Here is a 23,970-nt window from a genome sequence, read left to right on the forward strand (position 1 = left end):
GAAACAGCCTGACATTTCCATGAAGAGCTTTATTAAAAATCTAGGAAAGAAAAAAAGAAATAATTACAGAAATGCAAGTGGTGTAAAAAATAGTTGGGCCTCGCCAGGCAGTGGTGCAGTGGATAGAGCGTCGGATTGGGATGCAGAGGACTCAGGTTCAAGACCCTGAGGTCGCCAGCTTGAGTGCAGGCTCATCTGGTTTGAGAAAAAAGCTCACTAGCTTGGACCCAAGGTCGCTGGCTCGAGCAAGGTGTTACTCGGTCTGCTGAAGGCCCGCGGTCAAGGCACATATGAGAAAGCAATCAATGAACAACTAAGGTGTCAAAATGAAAATAGTTGGGCCTCCAAAGCACAGGTTAGTGATCTTAATCATCACATTAAATCACAACTCAGAAGAATGAGCTTCAAAATCCCTTTTCCTCAGTAATAATCCCCCAGGTCCGTGTGCGCTGGCAGAACCCAACAGGGGCCTGTGATGGCTCCTTCCCCCATCTCAGGAAGTGACCTTCATGCGACTTGTCATCAGACCCCTGGGACCCAGTCTAAAGACAAATTCCAACTCTTCCTAGTTCCCCACTCCCACCCAGGGTCCTCCTCAATTTCAGATTTTAGCCACACGTCCATTTCCCCCACAATATTCAGGGCAGCAGCAACTGACATTCACTGAGCTCCAACATAGGATATTGCTCCTGATTTTACCTGCTTTTCATGCATTTTTTAAAGATTTTGTTGAGTCACCCTCTATCTCCCCAGCTATACACATGAAGGAATTCTTAAAAAATCCGCCCATCGGAGTGTTAATATATTCTAACTCATTCACCATGGGTTGGCAAGTGGGACTCTGGCACTGATTAGAAGAGTCTGGGGCTGGTCCAAGCTCAGTGAAAAAGAGTAGAAAGGTCAACTAGCAATGTCTGCCCCTGGTGTGGAAACTCTACTGCATTATCAACAGCCATATTCAGCAACCCCAACTTTCATTGCGAAATAACCATAACACCCATCCAGAGTCAGCAAATAAGAAAAGGGCCGTCTTTCCCAGTTGGCTGGGCCGAGAAGCGCTTACACAGTCTGTAGGAGGAAGCAGCTACACCAACCACAGAGGACTGTGATGCCAAGTTTGTAGACTGATGAGTAACCCACTTTCCTAGTTAGATTTAGGTCTTCTCCATCATACTTATTTTATCTTCAGACAAAACACAGATTTTCTTTCATAAAACTCGTATTTGTCTACATGATGCTTTCCTCCGTTCCCTGTTGCATGGCTATGTTGGAAATGATATGATGGCTGTTCCCTCTAACATCATTAGGTCAGACCTGCTGATAACAAGCAGCTTCCTGGGTCATCTAGCCATCCAGCTTCTGAGTAAAATTGAGGAGGTTCATTGGATGCCAAAACCAGATAGAGTCTACCACAGATCAATCTCCTCCTGACTGTCCAAGTTATGAGTCCAAGATCCAACCTGATTACTACTTTGTTGATTCCAAAAAAATAAAAGGTAAGAAAAGGCCCTGGCCGGTTGGCTCAGTGGTAGAGCGTCAGCCTGGCGTGCAGAAGTCCCGGGTTCAATTCCCGGCCAGGGCACACAGGAGAAGCGCCCATCTGCTTCTCCACCCCTCCCCCTCTCCTTCCTCTCTGTCTCTCTCTTCCCCTCCTGCAGCCAAGGCTCCATTGGAGCAAAGATGGCCCGGGCACTGGGGATGGCTCCTTGGCCTCTGCCTCAGGCGCTAAAGTGTCTCTGGTCACGGCAGAGCGACGCCCCAGAGAGGCAGAGCATCGCCCCCTGGTGGGCGTGCCGGGTAGAGCCCGGTCGGGCTCATTCGAGAGTCTATCTGACTGTCTCTCCCCGTTTCTAGCTTCAGAAAAATACCAAAAAAAAAAAAAAAAAAAAAAGGTAAGAAAAGATAAGCATTCTTACAATGAATATAAAGTAAGTGTCAAGGATCTTACACATCGTGCAGACTTCTGGCCCTGTGACTCCTACGTAGTAAGAAGTAGGGGGAAAATGGTTGTCTTGGTATGTCTTTATGCCAGAAGCAACTATATCAAAAAGACTGTCAGAAATAAGGAAAAAATTATCAGTAGAGAGAAAAAGCAAGAAGTTATTCTATATATAGTTAAAACTCTCAGGGAACAACAGAAAATTTGAAAAACAAGTATGTGAATATATTATCCAGTACTTCTAGCATAGAGCAATACCTTGTTAATGCCTTATTAAGATTCTTCTAAGAATATCAAGGTTTTCAGGATGCAAAATAAAAAAAAATACACAGTAGAAGATGGGCTAGAAACAATGCAATGGAGGAAACAGCTACCAGGTCAAGAATTTGCCTCATTATTATTAATACTTGGGGTTCTGGTGAGGAATCATCAGAGAATTTAGAAGTAAGAAAATAAGATTGGAGTTATGGATTTAAAACTAATAAAAAGGGACAAGAGAAAAGGTAAGCAAATTCAACTTAAGGAAATAGAATAACTCATGCTAATTTCTTAATTTAGAGTCCACGTTCACAAGCAACCTTTTGATTGTTTTTTATTCCCCACATGGTCTGCAGTCGATTCAGTTGTGTCCCCCAAAAAGATACATCTAAGTTCTACACCCAGGACCTGTGAATGTGACCTTATTTGGAAATAAGATCTTTTCAGATATAATTAAATTAAGGATTTCAAGATGAAATCACCTGGGACTTAGGGTCAATGACTAGTGTCACTGGATTCATGGAAAGGAGAGAAAAATTTGAGGCACTGACACAGAAAAAGAACCATCTGAAGCTGGGGGCTGGTATGGGAGCTAAGCAACCTGCCATGAGCCAAGGAATGCCAGAGCCCCTAGAAGCCGGAAGAGATGAGGAAGACTCTACCCTAGAGCCTTGGAGGGAATGCGGTCCTACCAAGACCTGGATTTTGGACTTCTGGCTTTTGGAACTGAGAGAAGAAATTTCTATTGTTTCAGTAGCCATAGGAAAGTATGCATGGCCTGCTTTCAGGAAGAGAATGCACTGGCCTAAGGACAGAGATGTCTAGCCCTTAAACAGTTACATTTACCACTGCACGTTCCAAAATTAGCACTCTATTTCTCTAACACAATCTCATGCATTTGGTATATTAGGCGGGATTATGCTGCAGTGACAAGAAAACCAAAACCTGTGTCTTGACATGCTGCAAGCCCATCAGGAGTTGGTAGGGGTAGTGCTGCACATGTTCATGCAAAGACTGAACAGCCACCATGTAGTAGCTGTACCACATGGAACACAGGGCTTCCTCATTTGCAGCAGCCACATGAGAGTGCACAGAAATTTCCCACCAACTCCTCTGTCTTAGCCCAGGAGAGAAAAATGCCACATCTATTCAGAGCCCACCACCCAAAATAGCTACATGGCCTTGCCTTATTGCAACAGTGATGGAAAATGTTGGAGAATAAATGAAACATTTTGTGAATAGCACTTTTACTGCCACACCTTTTTAATATGAATACACATGGCTAAGAAATAACTTCTCTTAGTAGATTTGAAAAGGGAAACTAAATTTATGAGATTGAACTGTGGCAAACTTTTCTTATGCTTTTTAGGGCATAGCAGGTGGCTTTCTCTGGCCTCATATCATCCTACAATGTCAACACTATGTGCAAAGAAAATATTTTGAAATTATTTTTAATTTCTATAGTACAAAAATACTGAAGATGCCCCCTAAGATGCATCCCAAATGTAGCATTCTGTGGCTTTAATTCCAAACATACGACAGCTTTGGCACCATGGTGCATATGTACAAGCCACCACACACACCCTCATGCCAGGCACTATAAAAATTTTCATCCCCTGAGATTATCAAGAAAGAAGGTTTCCTGGCCCCCTGAAATTCTTGTCAATTGCAGGACCAAGACCAAGGAAATTTTTATGCTGAACCTTTCCTACAAATTCTTCCTGAAATAGCTATAGACCTTTGTGATTTAGTAAGAGGAGTCAAATAAACATAAAAGACTCTTTGATATTCTGAGTCAAGTAGCCCCGAGGGTCCTCACCCTTAACAAGACACTCTGCTCCAAGGGGGAGTACTGCCCCCAAAGCAAGAGAGAAAGACTTTATCTTGGGGGGGGGGGGCTCAAAGCATGGAACTCTTCCAGCCCTGCTCTCTCCTTCCGGAAATCATTTGAAATCACACCTATCCCATTTCATGTAGGTCTCAGGAGATTGAATGCAATGCAAGTTTACTTCCTACCATATTCAAACAACCACAACAAAATCCAGATCCCAATAATTAGCACTGAGTATGATTTAAGAGGGGAAAAAAGTAAATACTCTTCAAATTGCGATCTGCTGCAATTTCCCGCTGAGGTAAACAAGCTTCACAAACACAAACGTTTGCAGAAAATTCTTCCTGTGCTGGTAAAAAAAAAAAAAAAAAAATGTTTTTAAATTGATGCAGGTGGCTCCAGTGAGACTCCAGTACAGCATTCGGGTATTCCCTTAAGGGCATGTTTACTTCTTGCTACTTAACTGTTATTTTTGTCTACAAATTAATAGGCACAGTTGACCTGGAGTTGGGATTTAACTAGCGAGTGGGGAATTGGGACCTCAGAGAATCCTGCACAAAGGAGGAAAGCAAAGGCTCTCCCAGACGTACCCTGCAAGGACACCTTCAGGTCAGAAACAAACGTCTCACCTGGAAAGCAAACTGGCCTAAAGGAAGAACAAAGGAGATCTCTTTTTAACTTACAGCAAACATCAGAAGCGGTGGAACATACTAGAAGACATGTGGAGTCCTGTCACCAGCCTTGCTCTGTGTTGACTGCCCTCCTTCGAGAGCATTAGTGGACACCACCATGATCAAGGTCCCAGCCACTGTTGCACAGAGCGGAGGAAACCAGATTCTGCCCCCAAAAGACCGGCTAAACAGCTGACACTAATCTAGATCATCCATTTAAGGGAGCCGGGAATGCCGCACGTATTAATGAGTGATTTTCTCATGGTTAATTTAGACTTGAAAATAAGGTTGTTAATAGTAAAGGTTCTGAACAGGCCCACATTAGCAAGCACTCTTAGTCAATAATGTCTTAATAACAATAAATATGCAGCTTTGCCTTCCCTGCAGGTTCTGATGAGGGCTAGATAAATTCCCAATGACAGTCCAAATTTAAATGATCCAGATTTATCTATCAATAAATGACTACCAACCGCCTATTGTGATAGACTACCCAATATCCCTCACTCTTACACAGAAACAACAGTCCAATTTTGTTCAGTGAAATATTCCTTCTCTCGCTGTCATTTGATGATGTTTGGATTATATTAATCCACACCTAGCCTGGCTAATGAAGATATGACACCCTCCGGCCACCATGATGAGTCATGGATGGGTAAGCAATCCAGTTAAAACCAATGACATTCGCTGGGAACACACAGAAAGAGACAGAGACTGAGGCAGAGAGGCAAAGAGAGATGCTCTCTTGCATTCTCATCTCCTGACCTGGATTAGCTCACGCTGCCATCGAGAGGGAGTAGCCTGAGTTTATCATAAAAACAAGCCATGAGAAGTAGGTCTGAAAGATGGAGACATACCAGGACCTGAAAATCATTTGTGACATCATTTGAGACTGAATCTAGCCACCCCTGAAGGTAACAACCTTCCAAATTTTCAGTTACATAAGTCAATAAATTTCCTTTTGTTTGTTTAAAAATGTTTGGCTAGGGATTGTTTTATTACCCCACACTGAAATAATAAGACTCACACAATTATGTTTCTAACACTGTGAAAATAACTTAAAAAAATACAAAACACATAGGCTATTTCCACAAGAAATGTGCATGCTAGATAAGATAACACATATCATGATACCCAGGAGTAGACATTCAGTGTTATAAATTAAACAACCTGCCACTTGATAGGTTTTCATAAAACTTAAGAGAATAGAGCCCGACAAGTCATCACAGTACAGGGCGGAAGGAGCTGGGGCAACCTAAGGTACCATTTCTAATTCCAGCAACTAAGTACAAAAAGAGCCCATTCCAATGATGATTTGAGACTCCTGTTAGAGAAGATTTAAGACCTTGAAACCTCCACCCACCACCTTCATTTCTTGCTTTATTGTTTATAATGCACGGAGCTTTAGATTCTGAATTCTGAGTTCTTCGGGGGTAAAAACCTGACATAGGAATCTCAGCTTCACAAAGCACAAAGGATGTCTGAGACGCTATATAAATTATGCACAGCAGCTGTAAGAAAGGCGTTACAAAAAAACTGTGCTCCTCAGAGTTTTATGAGCATAATATTTCAAATTGAAATGAGAAAATCTGGGAAACAACTTGTACTACATAAGAGTAAAAGAATTGGGGAGTTAAGGTCTGTGTTTCTAATACGTTATGATTAACCTAGGAATGGAAATAGAAGTTTTATGATCTGGATCACTCTCCCTCAGTGGAATAATGCCCTTGTACTTATTTCTGTAAGCTATGTAGAAATTAATCTTCAGATTAAAACCACAAATCTGGTCGTGAAATCATTTCTTCTGTGTTCTATGCATTTAGAAAATTGGCATATGAACTAATAAGATAAAAACTATACAACCTTTTGCAAAGTATTTGAAGTTCTGGTGGTATATTTCAGAATAGAATATAAAATTACAAAGAAGTAATGTAACACTTCAGAGTTTGACAGAAAATGACACGAGTGAGAACAGAGGAGTGTAAGAGACACTGACAAAAGATAATTAAACAAATGTGAGATACAGATATTCATGAACTGACTCTGCCAGTCTGAAGCATTCTCCATCCTTTCTCTCTACTTTCCACCAAAGAGAGAAAGATTAAAAAGGCCCGTAATAGAAATACTATTATTAGAAACAGGGTAGTTCTTTCTACCTTGTAAGATGTCCAAGTGACCACTCTCTCTTTGTGGTAGTTAAGAAGGCAAAAAGAAAACCTTGTGTATGGTTTTTTTTCCAATAACAGTTTTATTGAAACATAATTTGCATGTGAGTAAAGTTCACCCTTTCAAAGTATACAACTCAGCGATTTGTAGTGTACTCACAAACTACTGAAATTGAATCTAGAAAATCTAAGAAGAGATTAGTAATTTATCCAATTCATTTAGACTAATTTGTTGGCATGCAATTGTCCACAGTATTCCTTTATAAGCTTTGGTTTTTTCGGTGTTTTTTTGTTGTTGTTGTTTGTTTTTTTAATTCTGTAAGTCAGTGGTGATGTCCTCTCTATTGTTCCTGGTTTTAATTTAATTTGACTCTTCTCTTTTTTTCACTTGGTCAGTTTAGCTTCAAGTTTGTTACTTTGGCTAATCTTTTCAAAGAACAACTTGCTGTTTCATAGGTTTTCTCTATTGCTTTTCCATTCTTTATTTCCCCTCTAGTTCTTATTTCCTTCATTCTCTTTGCTTTGGGTTTGTTTGCTCTTCATTTTCTAGTTTCTGAAGGTAGAAGTTTAGGATATTAATTCAAGATGTTTCTCTATTTTTAATATAGATAGGTAAAATTAAAAAGTTTCTTCTAAGAACTGATTTAGCTGTATCCCATAGTTTGGATATGTGTTTTAATTTTCATTCATTTCAAAGTATTCTCTAATTTACCTGGTGATTTCTTCTTTGTTCTATCGGTTATTAAGGAGTTTTTTCTTTAATTTCCGTGTATTTGTAAAACTTCCTCAACTTTCTTCTCTTATGAATTTCTAGTTTTGTTCCATTGTGGTCATAGAATATATATTACATGGTTTCAGCCCTTTTAAATTTATTTAGGCTTGTTTTATGGCCTAACACTCTATTTTGCAAACTGTTCTATGTGCATATTCTGCTTAGTGTATATTCTGCTGTTGGGATTGCATTATTTTTAAATGTCTATTAGGTTAGATTGATTTTATAGTGTTTTTGAAGTCTTCTATTTCTTTGTTGATCCTAAGTCTAGCTGTTCTATTCATTATTGACAATGGGTTATTAAAGTCTCCAAATATTACTGTTTATTGTCTATTTCTTTCTTCAATATGTCAATGTTAGCTTCATGTATTTTGGGACTTTGTTCTTAGGGAAATATATGTTTATAATTATTATGTCTTCCTGATGAATTTACTCTTTTATCACTATAAAATGTCCTTCTTTGTTTCTAGTAACAGTTTTTGTCTTGAAATCTATTTTGTCTGATAATATAACTACTCAAGTGCTCTTTTAATAAAAGTACTGTTTAAATGGTGTGTGTTCCATCCTTTTACTTTCAACCTATTGGTGTCTTTGAAGCTAAAGTAAATCTCTTATGGACAGCATATATCTGGATCATAGATTTTTATCCATTCTGCAAGTTCTGACTTTCAATTGGAGAGTTTAATTCATTTACACTTAATGTAATTACTGATAAGGTAGAATTCATTGACATCATTTTGTTGGGGATTTTTTTTTATATCTTATGACTATATTATTTTCTCTATTGCTTTATTTTATATTAAGTAGATATTCTATTGCATACTGTTTTAATTAAAATGTTTCTTTTACTATATGTTGTGAGTTACCTTCTTAGTAGTTGCCATGAGGATTACAATTAAGTTAACCTTAAAACAACCTAGTTGCATTAATACCAATTTAATTTCAATAGTGTATAAAAACTTTGCTTCAATATAATTCCATTCCCTCTGCCCTTTTTTGTACTATTAGTGTCAAACAAATTATGTCTTTATACATTATAAGTTCACCAACACAGTTTTATAATTTTTATACAGCTATCTTTTAAATCAGATGGAAGAAATTAGTTATAAACAAAAAAATTCATTTAAACTGTCTTTTATATTTACATAAAGAGTTACCTTTACCAGAGCTCTTTTTATTTCTTCATGTAAATTCAAGTTAATGTATAATGTCCTTTCATTTCAGCTCAAAGAACTTCCTTTAGTATTTCTTATAGAGCTGGTCTTCTGCTGATAAATTCTCTCAGTTTTTACTTTTCTGGCTTTGTCTTCCTATTTCCTTCATTTATAAAGAATAGTTTTGCTGGATATAAAATTTTTGGTTGACAGGTTTTATTTATTTCCACATTTTGACCTCTGATGAGAATTCAGTTAACCTTACTCAGGAACCTTTGTACATGATGAGTCACTTCTCTCTTTCTTGTTTCAAGATTCTTTGTCTTTGTCTTTAAGAAGTTAGACTATGATAGATTTGGCATGAATCTCTTTGAATTATATTCTTGGATTTCACTGAGTTTCGTGGATGTGCAGATTAATGTTTTTGTCAAATTTGGGAAGTTTGGGCCATTATGTCTTCAAATACTGTTTATGCCCCTTTCTCTCACTCCTGTTGTCTACGGCCATACCACCCTGAATGTGCCCGATCTCGTCTCTCACTCCTGTCCTTCAAAGACTCTCATTATGCATGTATTGATACACTTGATGATGTCCCACAGGTTTGTGAAGCTCTATTCACTTTTCTGTTTTTCTTTTTTGTTATTCCTCAGACTGTATAATTTTGATGTATCTGTCTTCCATGTTCATTCAATTCTTTCTTCGTCCAATGTAAATCTAGCCTCTCTATTAAATTTTTTATTTCAGTTATTCAGCTTCTAAACTCTAGAATTTCTATTTGGTTCTCTTTTATAGTTTCTATCACTTAATTGATATTCACCGTCTGGTGAGATGCCATCGTCATACTTTCCTTTAGTTCTTTAAACATGTTTTTTTAGTTCCTTGACATATGTATAATAGTTTATTTAAAGTCTTTGTCTAGTAAATTGAACACCTGGTGAGTTTCTACTTACTGCTTATTTCCCATATATGGGCCTACATTCCTGTTTATTTTTGTGTCTGATAATTTTTTTGTTTAAAAATCATAAATTTAAGTAATAGAATGTGTCAATTCTGATAATAAGATTACCCTCTCCATAATTTGTTGTTATTGTTGTTCTTCCTGCTGCTGCTGCTGTTGCTACTGTTACTTCCACTGCTATTGCTGCTTCTGTTTGATTTAGTCACTTTCCTAAACTAATTCTGTAAAGTCTATATTCTTTTCTTCTTTGCATTCACTGAAGTCTCTGCTTGGTTCTTAGTGGTCAACTAATTTTTAGACAGAGGATTTCTTAATCTCTTAAAACCAATAAGTCTCCCAGTCTTTGCTGAAAGGCTTTCTGTGTATGTCGGCACACATAGTTAATGCTCTGCAGGCAGTTTACAATTCTGCCTCAGCCTTTATTTACTGCTATGCAGGACCTCAAGGTTAGCCACAAATGAAAGCAGCTTAGAGTTTCCTCAGGTCTTTCCTAAGTCTGGCTTCTAGATTTCTAGGAATATGTCAGAGCTTCCAAGGGTCCCTCTAGTCATCTAATCTTCTAGATTTTCTTTTTAAATTTTGTGGTTGGCTTCCTATAATCCTTACCTAGTACACCACCTCAGGCAGTGTGATGTAAAATACTTGTCACTGATTATTTTTAACAAATGCCTTGTAGGTTAAATCTTGACTGTTTGCAGAGTAAATCTTGAATCCAGTCAAATAATGCCCTAAGAGTGAATCATTTTGGATTCCAGGTAGGTCAAATATTGACAATGGGGCTTTTAGGAACTCCGACCTCATTCTGCCTCCTCCGGTGGCTGCTAAACTGATGGTTTTGACAGCTATCATGGTTACACAGCTGTTTGTTTTCAAGGCTAACACAAAAATGGGGGGAGGGGTATAATTAGAACAAATTAAAACACCACAAGACTCACTTTTTAATTAAGATTCAGCTATGTTTCTTGAGTAATCCTGCTTTATATTTTTTTCAAGCCTTTAGTTAATTCCCAGAGTTATAATTCCTTAAAATAAAAGAAATAATGCAGATACAGAGGCACAAAGAGAATGCCATGTGAAGGTTCAGGCAGAGATTAGGCAATGTAGCAAAGATTGCTAGAAAACCTCCAGAAGCTAGAGGAGAGGCATGAACGAGACTCCCTCTTACAGCCCTCAGGGGGAACCAGCCCTGCTGCCACCTGGACTTTTGGGGCGTCTAACCTCCAGAACTATGAGACAGCAAATTTCTGTTGTTAAGATTACTTAGTGTGTGGTACTATGTTGTGGCCACCCTAGCAAACAAATCACTCCCTTTTCTTACCTTAGCAAATGCTGCCAGAGGCTTAACTTTCAGTCTTGCATTTTGCCTGCATTAGCCTCCCTGGCTGCCAAAATTCACGTTGCCCACCTGTGTATCAGGAAAGATATGCTGGGTTATTAATGTCCCCAGAAGCTACCTTCAAAAAAGGAGTAATGGAAGTTGGTATGTAAATACCACATATATATTTTCCCCTCAAGGTGGTAAGTGCACCCTGGCTACAGAGTTTCTCCAGGGTAGTAACCTCCAGTTGCCCACAACGATAGATGGCTTAATAATACACCAATTATTAGCTGCCTTGTCTTCCAAGTTCCCTTCACCACCTCTACTTCACTCAAATCTTTGCCTCAGGCTCTTTCTTGGAGGATTCTAAACTAACATACAGTCCTGGGTTGGGGCCTGAGAATCCACAGTTTACAAGCTCCCCCCTTTAGAACGCAGATGATTCATAAAATGCCCTTGGAGACCAACTGTTTCACAGATCCCGAGTTATAGTCCAGAAACCAGTTAGGATAACCCAAGTCAACATGATCTCCTCATCCTGGTTTCTCTCCGGCACAAGCAATTTTGAGGAGTTGGCCTCTAATGTGACACCCTTGATCGTTACAAGTGAAACAGGTACTAAAAACTACTTCTAAATCCATCATTAAGCTCTTATAATATACATAAAAAACCATTCCACAATTTTTTTTAAAGAATTTTATGCCAAGAAAAAAATTAAGTTTCCTTTAGGGAGCCAGAGTGTTTCTTTCTGATAATGTGAATGTGCATTTTCTCTTTTCCATTTTTGTGATGGTGACCAAGAAGCTCTAAGACAAAACAGATGCTCAAATGATTACTGAGCTCACACTCATGTCATACTTGCTGATCTTCTTCATGCTCTTACATTTCAATTCTACCCATCTTTCCTTTTTGAAAACATCCAGGGGAAGGGAGCAAAGCAAAAATTAGACTGTGAACCAGGAATAATAAGTTCTCCAAGGTTACCAAACAGCTGCTTCTCTTTTATATTCTCTATGATTGACTTTTCCCAAAGAAATTTAAACAGAGCCTGTCATGGAGAAAGAAAACCTAAGTGAAAGGGACTCTGATTAAAAATGATTAATGACATTAGAATGTGGAATTAACTTGACCTGAGCCAGGAACCCAATAACCCACATTTGGCCTCTAAATTCAAATATACCTGATGCTTAAAAAATATGTTCAGGGGAATAAAAAAACTGACTCAGTCAAAAGGATCCCCGAAGAGAAGTCTTACCATTGCGGAAGAGTTATTGGTTGAAATGAAAAATAACCGCGCACACTTCTCTTATTGGGAAGGAAAGAGTTCTATTTCCAGTTTTATATACTGAGTCAGACTCTCTGCACACCCAAATTCCTGCCAGCCCCACAGGGGCTTAGAAGAAAACCTGGAACTAGTTTCCGTGTAAGAGGACATGCTCAGTGACACCCCAATGGTATCACTTCTTCTTTTCATAACGTGATACCATTGGTGCCCCAGCTTCTCTTCATAAAGTAAGATAAAGAGAAAAGACATCAGACATGATACCCAAAGACACAGAAAGTACAAAGCACGGAAGCATCTTTTCTAGCCGTTGTCTCAGCAGAAAGTTCAGAACATCGTAGGCACTCAACGCTTGTTTGAGGAGGTGACTTATTTATTTATTTATTTATTTATTTATTTATTTCTATAACATCCTCATGAAAGAGGTGGGAGGAAACATGATTATTTCACAGGTGGAAAAAAAGGAACACAAAGTGTCTCTTATTTGAGGTCATACAAAGCAAGTGACTTAGGACAAGTTACCTCCCATCTTTCCCTAACAACCTGCACCTTCTCCTGTGTTTCATACCTCAGTTAACTTCAACACCCAAACTATCCCTCTGGTGTAATTATCACAGTCAAACACAGTCCCTCCTGCCCCTTTCCCTCCTAGGTAAGGTGTCAACAGTTACTGTTGAGCCCACTGTGGAACCTGGCCCTCCCCTCCTGTCCTCACAGCCATGATCTTGATCTGTTCTTGTCTCTCAACAGGACACTCAGCCAGTCAGTTGTCAGGCCATGAAATTTTGGACCAATAATCATGCCAGATTCTGAGCTAAGGGACTAAGCAACCATGTTAAAGGAAGGAAAAGAGTATTCCCTGCTACGAAGGAACTTACACTCTCAAGGGGAAGACAAAAGGAAAAACTACAGTGTATGAAAGGGCTACAATAAGGGTGATAAGAAGTTGCAATGGGCATGTATTTATTCACCAACAAATATTTGAATATTCAGCAAACTATGTGCCAGGCACTAGGCTAGGTGCTGGAGATTAGCTGTGACCAAGAGCAATGAATTTATACTCTACTCATGGAGCTTATATCCTTTAGTGGAGGAGATAGACAACATATTGCATAATGGTAGATGATGAAGTAGATAGATAGATAGATAGATAGATGATAGATAAATGATAGATCAGGGGTCGAGAACCTATGGCTCATGAGCCAGATGTGGCTCTTTTGATGGCTGCATCTGGCTCGCAGACAAATCCTTAATTAAAAAAAATAATAATGTTAAAAATATAAAACATTCTCAAGTATTACAATCCATTCATTTACTACCGTTCATGTTCATGGTTGCAGGTGACTGGAGCCAATCACAGCTGTCCTCCGGGACAACACCAAATTTTTATTGGATAATGCGTAAGGTATACAGGTTGTTGTGAGATCAGGAAGTAAACTTCCCTCCTTTTAATCAAGTAGTCAGCTAGCTAATTGCAGAAATTCTTTTGATGAAGAAGATGGCTAAAAGAAAAAAAGTTGAGGAGTATTGTACTTTTCAGCAGGAATGGACAGAGGAATTCACCTTTGTGGAAAGAGCAGGTTTTCCAGTGTGTCTAACATGCAATGATAAAATTGCATAGATGAAATGATCAAATATAAAGCGGCACTTTGACACATGCCATACTATATTTGTATAGAAATATCCAGCAAGGGACAGCAGGAAGAAAGCATGTCAAGAGCTACTGTGCAGAGAGCAAGCTAGTCAGCAGCAACTCAGTGTTTGGACTCAACAAGGTGACTGGAATTCAGCTAGCTTTGCTGGTGCTTTAGCAATTGTGAGAAACAGAAAGCCATTCACAGATGGGGAGTATGCCAAAACATTCATGCTTGATGTTGCCAATGAACTTTTTGACGACTTTTCGGATAAAGACAAGATAATCAAACAAATAAAAGACATCCCTCTGTCGGCAAGAACTGTTCACGATGGTACCATCATGATGGCAAATCAAATTGGGGCAACACAAGTGAAGGACATAAATGTAGCACCATTCTTTTCTCTCGCTTTGGATGACTCAACAGACATAAGCCATTTATCCCAGTTCAGCGTGATTACAAGGTATGCTGTCGGTGACACACTACATGAGGAAAGTCTTGCTATTTTGCTTATGAAAGAGGCAACAAGAGGGGAGGATTTATTCAAGCCTTTCACTGAGTTCACTAAAGAAAAAAAATCTACCGATGGATAAACTTATTTCAGTGTGTACTGATGGTGCTCCATGCATGGTGGGGGAAAAACAGAGGATTCATAGTGCTTCTTCATGAACATGAAAAGAGACTCATCCGAAGTTTTTACTGCATCCTACATCAAGAGGCGCTTTGTGCTCAGATGTGTGGCGAGCAACTTGGTGAGGTGATGTCGCTGGTCATTAGGGTGGTCAACTTTATTGTTGCCCAAGCTTTAAATGATTGCCAATTTAAAACACTGCTGGATGAAGTTGGGAATAATTATCCTGGTCTGCTTCTGCACAGCACTGTGAGTTGGTTGTCAAGAGGGAAGGTGCTCAGCTGTTTCGTGGCTTGTCTGAGCAAAATCCAGACTTTTCTTGAAACAAAAAACGTCGAGCATCCTGAGTTAGCTAACACTGAGAGGCTCCTGAAGTTCTACTATCTCGTGGACATCACTGAACATCTGAAGCAGCTCAATGTGAAAATGCAAGGCTTTGGAAATACAGTCTTATCCTTTTAACAAGCAGTGTTTGCATTTGAAAACAAGCTGGAACTCTTCATCACCAACATTAAAACAGGTTGTTACTACACTTTGAAAAACTGGGAGAGTTTAAAGCTGCATGCACAGCAAGTGACCCTGCTCAACATCTTGATCGCCAGCAGCTAGTGGACTTCACATCTAATCTCCTGCAGTTATTCAAAGCGTGCTTTGGAGAATTTCATGAGTGCACTTGTCTTTTTAAGTTCATCAGCCATCCACACGAGTGTGCAGTGGACAGCGCCAACCTGAGTTACATCCCCAGTGTCTCCGTCAGAGATTTTGAGTTACAAGCTGCTGACCTGAAGGCCTCAGACATGTGGGTGAATAAGTTCAAGTCACTGAATGAAGATTTGGAAAGACTTGCATGACAGCAAGCAGAGTTGGCGAGCAAACACAAGTGGGGAGAAATGAAAAAAACTTCATCCCGTGGACCAGCTGATTGTCAAAACTTGGAACACACTTCCCATCACATACCACACACTGACAATGTTTGGCTCTACGTATGCATGTGAGCAGTCTTTCTCACATCTAAAGAACGTTAAGACCAACCTATGATCACGTTTAACAGATGGAAGTCTCCGTTAACCTGCATGAAGCTTAACCTCACCACGTATCAACCAGACTACAAAGCCATTAGCAAAACCATGCAGCAACAGAAGTCGTATTAATGGTAAGAAGTACTTTATTCATTATAGGTTAGCAACAGCATAACAACGTTATTAAAAAGAATTCAGAGACTTATTGTACTTTAAAAGTGTTGGTCTTACATAAAATGCACACATTTGCTTGTATTTAGTGTTAAACATATTGTATGGCTCTCATGGAATTACATTTTAAAATATGTGGTGTTCATGGCTTCCTCAGCCAAAACGGTTCCCAATCCATGATAGATAGATATACAAATGATAGATAGATATACAGATGATAGATAGATAGATAGATAACAGACAAGTAATATTAATGGCTCTCAAGAAAAATGAAGCAGGGAGTGAGATCAGTGCAGTTTCTAATATAAGCAGGGTAATCAGAGAAAGGGTCTCTGAGGAGATACCGATGGAGCTGAGACCGAGAAGGAGTTAGAAAGTAGGCCAAAGACTCCAGCAAAAGCTTCTAGGCAGAGTGAACAGCAAGTATGCAAACCCTGCAATGGAACTTGCATTCCCCTCCAACCAGGACCCAGGGGCAATATCATGAAGATAAAGCACCAGCTGATGAGGAGAATGAATGAAGCACCAGATGGAAAAGGACAGCATCCAGCCACGGGCTGACACAGGCAGATCACGAAGCCAGGAAAAAGGAGTGCTTTGGTCTCGGAGCTCCAAGTACTAAGAAATAATCAGCCAACAAATAATCCTGGTTCTGTGCCACCAGCTTCCTACCCCATAAAGTCTCCTGGTCTTGATCAATTTCAACTATCCAGGCATTTCACCCAGGGACACGCTTTGTGGTCAGCTGCTTCTATTAAAAACTGGCCTCACCTGACCAGGCGGTGGCACAGTGAATAGAGAGTCGGACTGGGATGCGAGTACCCAGGTTTGTAACCCCGAGGTCGCCAGCTTGAGCGCGGGGTCACTGGCTTGAAGCCCAATGTCACTGGCTTGAGCCCAAGGTTGCTGGCTTGAGCAAGGGGTTACTCAGTCTGCTGTAGCCCCGCTGTCAAGGCACATATGAGAAATCAATCAATGAACAACTAAGGAAACTAAGGAGCAGCAATGAAGAATTGATGTTTCTCATCTCTCTCCCTTCCTGCCTGTCCCTATTGGTCCTTCTCTCTGTCTCTGTCTCAGTCAAAAAAAGGAAGGAAGGAAGGAAGGAAGGAAGGAAGGAAGGAAGGAAGGAAGGAAGGAAGGAAGGAAGGGAGGGAGGGAGGGAAGGAGGGAGGGAGGGAAGGAGGGAAGGAAGGAAGGAAGGAAGGAAGGAAGGAAGGAAGGAAGGAAGGAAGGAAGGAAGAAAGAAAGAAAGAAAGAAAGAAAGAAAGAAAGAAAGAAAGAAAGAAAGAAAGAAAGAAAGGCCCAGCCAGGCACCAGAGTTAAGGCTTCAGGTCATCTCAATGTGCCAATTGGCCTGAGGTTCTTGTTGCAAGATTAGGGAGCGGGCAAACCTTACACCTGGTCCATGGGTCCTCAGGGAGGTGCTGGGCAGATCCTTGAACATGCTTCTCTCCTTTTTCTGAGCATGACTTCAGGGTGAGAGGTTGGGCTAAGCTAGGATTCACTGACTTCTTTGCAAGAGCAAGCCCAGCCTCAGTTTCTCCATCACTTACACCAGGGGTCGGGAACCTATGGCTCACGAGCCAGGTATGGCTCTTTTGATGGCTGCATCTGGCTCACAGACAAATCTTTAATAAAAAAAAAAAAAAAGATAATAACGTTAAAAATATAAAACATTCTCATGTATTACAATCCATTCATTTCCTACCGCTCATGTTCATGGTTGTGGGTGGCTGGAGCCAATCACAGCTGTCCTCCGGGACAACATCAAATTTTTATTGGATCATTGTATGGCTCTCACGGAATTACATTTTAAAATATGTGGCATTCATGGCTCTCTCATCCAAAAAGTTTCCCGACCCTTGACTTACACAAAGACCAGTAGTTTGTGCCCTCTTTGTGTTTTTCAGAGCCCTAGTAAGTTAATCAAATGCAGCCTGTGAATTCCTGCATGCAAGGTTTTATGTGAATGCCACAAAAAGTCTGCAGCGGAGGGCAGAGGGCTGGATTTCATTTCTACATCGGCGCTCTTTATTCGTTCCTACAGAAGCAATTCCATCACACCAGAATTCACAACTGGAAAAAGAAAAAAAAAAAAACAACTCATTCCCAATTTTACTTCTGAATAATCCAGCAACATATGGCCCATAGCCCTATCACAGAGGAAGCCAGGAGGGGCCAGGCGGAAGGAGGCCGTACCAAGCAGGAGCACAGCGTGGGGAAGTGACGCCTAGACAGCAGGAAAAGAAAGAATGATGCGGAGGAAAGGAAAGGCAGGAGGGGGCACAGCAGAGGTGGACACCCAGCCCCAGCCTCACTCTCCCTCACGCCCGGGAACAGGAGGTCTGGAGCAGTACCATCAAACCCACTAGGTATGGGGCCAGGAAGGGACTAAAAGTATCAGGGGAGATGTCTTCATAAGGATCACTTTGTACACTATGCTGAACACCAGAAAAGAACACAGAATGATATTAAATGTCAACTGTAATTGAAAATTAAAAAAAAAATTTTAAACCACGGCAGGTCATCATTGATCTCTTAAACCAACTGCAGGTGACCCTCGAACAGCATGAGGGTGAATGGCGCGGGTACACCTATCTGCGGATTTTTGCCAATAAATACTGTAAAACGTATTTTCTCTTCCTTATGTTTCTTAACATTCTCTTCCCTCTGGCTTACTTTACTGTAAGAATATAGTATATACTACATACAGAGGTGGGCAAAAGTAGGTGTGCAGCTGTTCCTAGGAAAACTAGTAATTAGTAAACAATACAAGAATAAACTGTAAACTGTTTTCACCTACTCAGGTACTTTCACCCACCCCTGTGTAACAAAAAGTGTGTGTTAATCAAGTGTTTATATTACCAGTAAGGCTTCTGGTCAACCAGAGGCTATTAGTAATTCAGTTTGGGAGGAGTCAAAAGTTACACTCGAATTTTTGACTGGACAGGAGGGTCAGCACCCCTAACCTGCATGTTGTTCAGAAGTCAACTGTACTTCTACCCTGTGATCAACAGAGTCACCCAAGTCACTGTCGCCTTGTTAAAAACTTGGGTGTGAGCCTTGATTCGTCCCCAAAGCCCCTCATAATCTAACCAGTCACCATGTAAGGAAGCCAGTGATGCATGAGAAAGGGCTTTAAAGACAAACCACAGCTGGGCGACAGGACTCTCTCTCTTTCCCGTGAAGTAGCTGGAGCCCAAGTCAAGCTCCTAGAAAGCAGTTTCCACCCAGACTTGCGCTCAGTTGCTTCCTCTGTTTGCCAGATCCTGCTCTAGGCTCCCGCCTCCCCACCTGATGTTATGCTTGCTCTGCATGACCTCTGACTTCCTAGCCAGAGGGCAAAGTCCGCTTGATGCCTTTCTGGCCCTGACCCCTGGTTTCAGTCCCTTTACGTCTCACATGGAGGGAGGCACACCAGCTTCTGCCTCTGCAGTAACACCGAGTCCTTTATTCACTTCACCACATGCATGTAACAACTAGTACATGGCTTCTACTCTGTGCCACACACTGTTCTGAGAACCAGGACCACAGGTGCATAAGGTGGAGAGGATTCTCACTCCCAGGAAGCTAATGTACTATAAACAGAAGAAACGTCAATAAAAGAAACGGAGTTGATGGAGCATCTGGACAACTTAAGACAGATGGTCAACAAACACCTCTCAAAGGAGATTTGAAAGGTGGGAAAGCTCCGGCCATACAGCAATGTTGTGAAAGTTGCCAAGAGAGGGAAGAACAGTCAGTGCAAAGGCCCTGGGGCGGAAGCAAAGGGAAAGGGGGAATTGGTAGGAAATGAGAGCAGTTTCTCAGGCACCAGATATTCTAGGGCCTCCCTGGTTATGATAAGATATGGGATTTTACAAGTGAAATGGGAAGGCACTCAATGGCTTAAAGCAAGAGAGTTATTTGTTATTTGTTCTGATTTGTACATATTTTTAAGGACAGCTGTCACTGCTATATAGAGGGCGCTAGTGGAAGCTGAGGCCTAACAGGAAGCAACCACAGGGTCCAGATGAGGGAAGATGATGGCTTAGTTAAGATGTTGCCATGGGGACAGTGGTCCTTCTAATAGTTTGTCCACACTGCCTTCATCCGTCCTTTGTAGCCCCTCCCCAGCTCCTGCCCAGACTATTACAGCAGTCTTTGAATTTTTTATCCATTCTCCCTATCAACTCTGAAAACCACCATCTGGTAACACATCCTGAATTACAGCTGTGAAGACACCGCTAGACATCCATCCAACCCAGGCTCCCTCCGATCCGCACATCCCCTTGACCCAATTTGGGTTAATGAGATACACATGGAAGTCAACAAAGTGTGGCTTCCCGGGAAGCTACTGCTTTTCTGACACAGGCAGGAACAGACTCAGCTGGCACAAGTTCTTCGCCTCGTGCTGCCTGCGGTACCCGCACCACGCCTGGGGCTGGAACCACACGCTGAGGCTGGTGGAGCACAGAGCTCAGAGGGCCCAGTTCTCAGGGCATCTCTGAGCCCCCAAGCGTCCCTGGAAAATAAACCTCTACTTGGCTAAGCCACTGCAGTTGTATTTCTATTCAAAATAACTGAACACATTTCCCCACTAAAGCAAAAAGCTCAGAAATGTAATTTACCTGCAGCAATAGAAGACTGTAATGCATTGGCCCTATTACAAATGCGGAATCCGGCTTCAGGGGACAGGTATGTCACCAGCGTGGGAGAGCTTTCAGTGACACCAACTCCTGATTTCTGTTGTATAATTGCCGGGACCTTGCAATCTCGGTATCGGCAGATGTGCTCGTGGAAGGAGAAGACTGGATTGAAGCCCAACGACTCTGGCTTCAAAAGGGTTCACTCTGGACGCCTGGGTTCCCTCCCTTAATTAAGCTCAGGGCATTGTGGGAGCTTCTAGAGATCTCCCTGAGCATGAGCTCCAGAGCAATCTTCTAGAGACAAACCCCTTTGAGCAGCTGCCATGCGTCAGAAGACTAAAAAGGGTCTGGAACCCAGAGACAAGACTCACCCTCCAGCATCCAAAAAGTCATCAGGGGTAGGATGATGAGCAGTGATGGAGGCCCCCAGTCAGGGTGAAACAACATTACAGCCCCGGGTGTTGGCCCAGACAAGGCAGGCAGCATCCAAGAGACCCTACAGTGCAAAAGGGAAGGTTTCCCAGCCGGGAGAGAGCAGCGTGTGTGAACCAGCGGGGATCACGTTCACACTCGGACTCCAGGTCAGTGAGTCCGGGGCGAGGCTTAGCGGTCTGCGTTTCTGACAAGCTCAGAGCCTGCTGGGCACGTGACCACGCTCTGAATAACAAGGAGGTGAAGCCCGGGGTTAAGAAGAGCGCAGGCAGCAGGCAGGGTGGGGTTGATAAGGAAGGTACTGGAAGGTGCGTGTGTCTGCGTGTGTGTATGTGCGCACGTGTGTGGTATGCATATACATGTGGTCCTGTTTTGACAGTAGGAATCACTGTGTGGCTCGGTATGAACCAGACGGGTGAGCAGTAGAAAAGCTCTAGTTACGAAGGACATAGTAATAGGCGGTGTGTTGCCTAGGGAGCAACATAAGAAATTTCTGAGGACAGGAGGCCACCCCACCCCCGCCGCCCTCGGTCCCCACCCCCTGCCCGCCCAGCACCCTCGGGAGCCCCCTGCTGGCCACATCACTGCGTCACATGACTGAGGACAGCACCCTGCGTAAGCCTCAGTCTGGGTGGCCGCAGTCCCTTCACTGGACTCAGGAGGCTGCCAATCAGCTGTAACCAGGACTGACTGGGGGCACCGAGTAAGATCCTGGAGTTCTTGGGGCAACAGTGGGTAGGGCGGCTCCAGGAAGGTCAATACGTTCCTGCAATGGTAAGCTGGTGCCCAAGACATTTTATTTAAATATAAAAAGAGACTTGCCCTCAGTCTGAATTCGAAGCCAGACGGATTGCCACCTTTATGATCAGTGAAAACATTAAAGCTCTTTTCATTTGAAAGAAAGCAAAAGTGCAGCAAGGACCTGGCCTTCCGAAAATTGTTCCAAATTGGCCACCAAACCAAGCATGCGCACACTTCTTCTAAATGTAACCCGGGCTGCGTTCAGCTACGCAATGTCACAGTATGTTTCTGTTACTTGCTCTTAAATGTTGACAGTGGGGGGGGGGGGGGGGATGTAAGAGAAGGGGACTGGATCTAGAGGAGGCAGAAAAGCTGGAGTGGGCTGGGTCTCTGGTTGTGCAATCCTGTCTGGGGCCGTGTAACAAAAACACCCTGGTCTGTCCCCTCCACCCACCGTGCCCCCTGGAACTGCATCGAGAGGGTATTTGAATAAACAAAACACAAGAGACGAGCTTCCGAAAGGGCGGTGTACTGGAAGGAACTCAGAAAGGAGGAAAGAGCCCGAAACAGGGAGCTCTGAGGATTCAGAATCAGACCTGAGTGGAGCCTCTCCCTCCTTTCTCAGACCCCTCCATCCCGGGCCGGTGTGCTGCTGGCCTGGCCTGGGCTCTGGAGCGCTGGGCGTGGGTCGTGGCGGCTTTCTCAGGGGACTCGCGGGAAAGTTTCTTTACAAGCAAAAGGAAAGCCCCTTTTATTCTTACCTCATTACTGGCATAAATCTACCTGCCGCCCAGTCAGCAGAGACTTCCTACAGACCTGCTAAGTAGGGAAAAATTAAACTTCGGTGCAGCAGCGATAAGAAAAGGCTGTGGGAACGCTGGAGGTTTTCAAAGCAACGCACGGAAAACAGCAACTAGAAGTTCTCAAATGCTGTTTCTTATCAAACTTGTGAACACAGAAGCGCTGTGAGTCGAGGTCACTTTAGGGGAGAGGAGGTTAAGGAAAAAGGGACTTGCAACGTGTTCCGTTTGCTCTGGAGTTGCCCTCCCGTGAGCAGCCGTCGCCTGGCGGGTTGCTGCGCGGGTTCTGGGGTGCGGACCGCAGCCCCTGTTAGTGCACTGGGTTCTGGGGTGCGGATCGCAGCCCCTGTTAGTGCACTGGGTTCTGGGGTGCGGACCGCAGCCCCTGTTAGTGCACTGGGTTCTGGGGTGCGGACCGCAGCCCCTGTTAGTGCACTGGGTTCTGGGGTGCGGACCGCAGCCCCTGTTAGTGCACTGGGTTCTGGGGTGCGGACCGCAGCCCCTGTTAGTGCACTGGGTTCTGGGGTGCGGACCGCAGCCCCTGTTAGTGCACTGGGTTCTGGGGTGCGGACCGCAGCCCCTGTTAGTGCACTGGGTTCTGGGGTGCGGACCGCAGCCCCTGTTAGTGCACTGGGTTCTGGGGTGCGGACCGCAGCCCCTGTTAGTGCACTGGGTTCTGGGGTGCGGACCGCAGCCCCTGTTAGTGCACTGGGTTCTGGGGTGCGGACCGCAGCCCCTGTTAGTGCACTGGGTTCTGGGGTGCGGACCGCAGCCCCTGTTAGTGCACTGGGTTCTGGGGTGCGGATCACAGCCCCTGTTAATGCACTTTCTGGTCTGCTGCAGCCTGTTGAAGCTGGGGGGGGGGGGGTGAGGGCTGCCAGGTGAGCGAGGGATAACAGTCAGAGGAAAAGCCTGGTTTTCATATTTCCCAAGCATGGAGAAAGAGTGTGTTTAGCCCTTCTGACAATGTAAACCTCAGGAACTCCCCCGAACGATGAGCCGCAGAATGCAAGTTATAAAGAAAAAGTTACAGGTGAAAAAGTGATAGATGAAACTAGAAAGAATAAGGGAGGGAAGGCTAGAGAATGACAGGCCTACAGGCACCGAGCAGCAGTGTGGGGACAGAGCCGTCCAGGCCCCGGGCCCAGCTCCAGGCAGATGCAGGTCTCCCCATGTCTTTGGGAGAACCGGCTGGCCGGCAGATGTGAACACAGCAAAGCTGTGCTCCACTTAAAAAAATAAAATAACAAAATCAACAACAGCAAAACGGATTTGGGATTCAAGGGTCAGCGTCTAGTCCTAGGTGGTGGTGAAACTCTTCACACAGTATCCATCTAGGAATACCTACCGACTGTCTGCTCTGGGCTGCGCGCTCTGAGGGGCATGAGGGTGCAGCTGTGAACCAGACAGGTGCAGACCTTGTTCTAGAAGTGGAGCTGAACATCGACAGGAATGGTTTAAATGTGTTTTTTAAATACACACACAACTGCAGAAAGAGTTAGAAAAGGGGGAGGACTGCACTAGGGAGAAGCTCATCGAGGACACCTGACCTGACCCGGGCTCTAA

Source organism: Saccopteryx bilineata, chromosome 5, assembly GCF_036850765.1.
Source record: "Saccopteryx bilineata isolate mSacBil1 chromosome 5, mSacBil1_pri_phased_curated, whole genome shotgun sequence".
NCBI lineage: Eukaryota > Metazoa > Chordata > Mammalia > Chiroptera > Emballonuridae > Saccopteryx > Saccopteryx bilineata.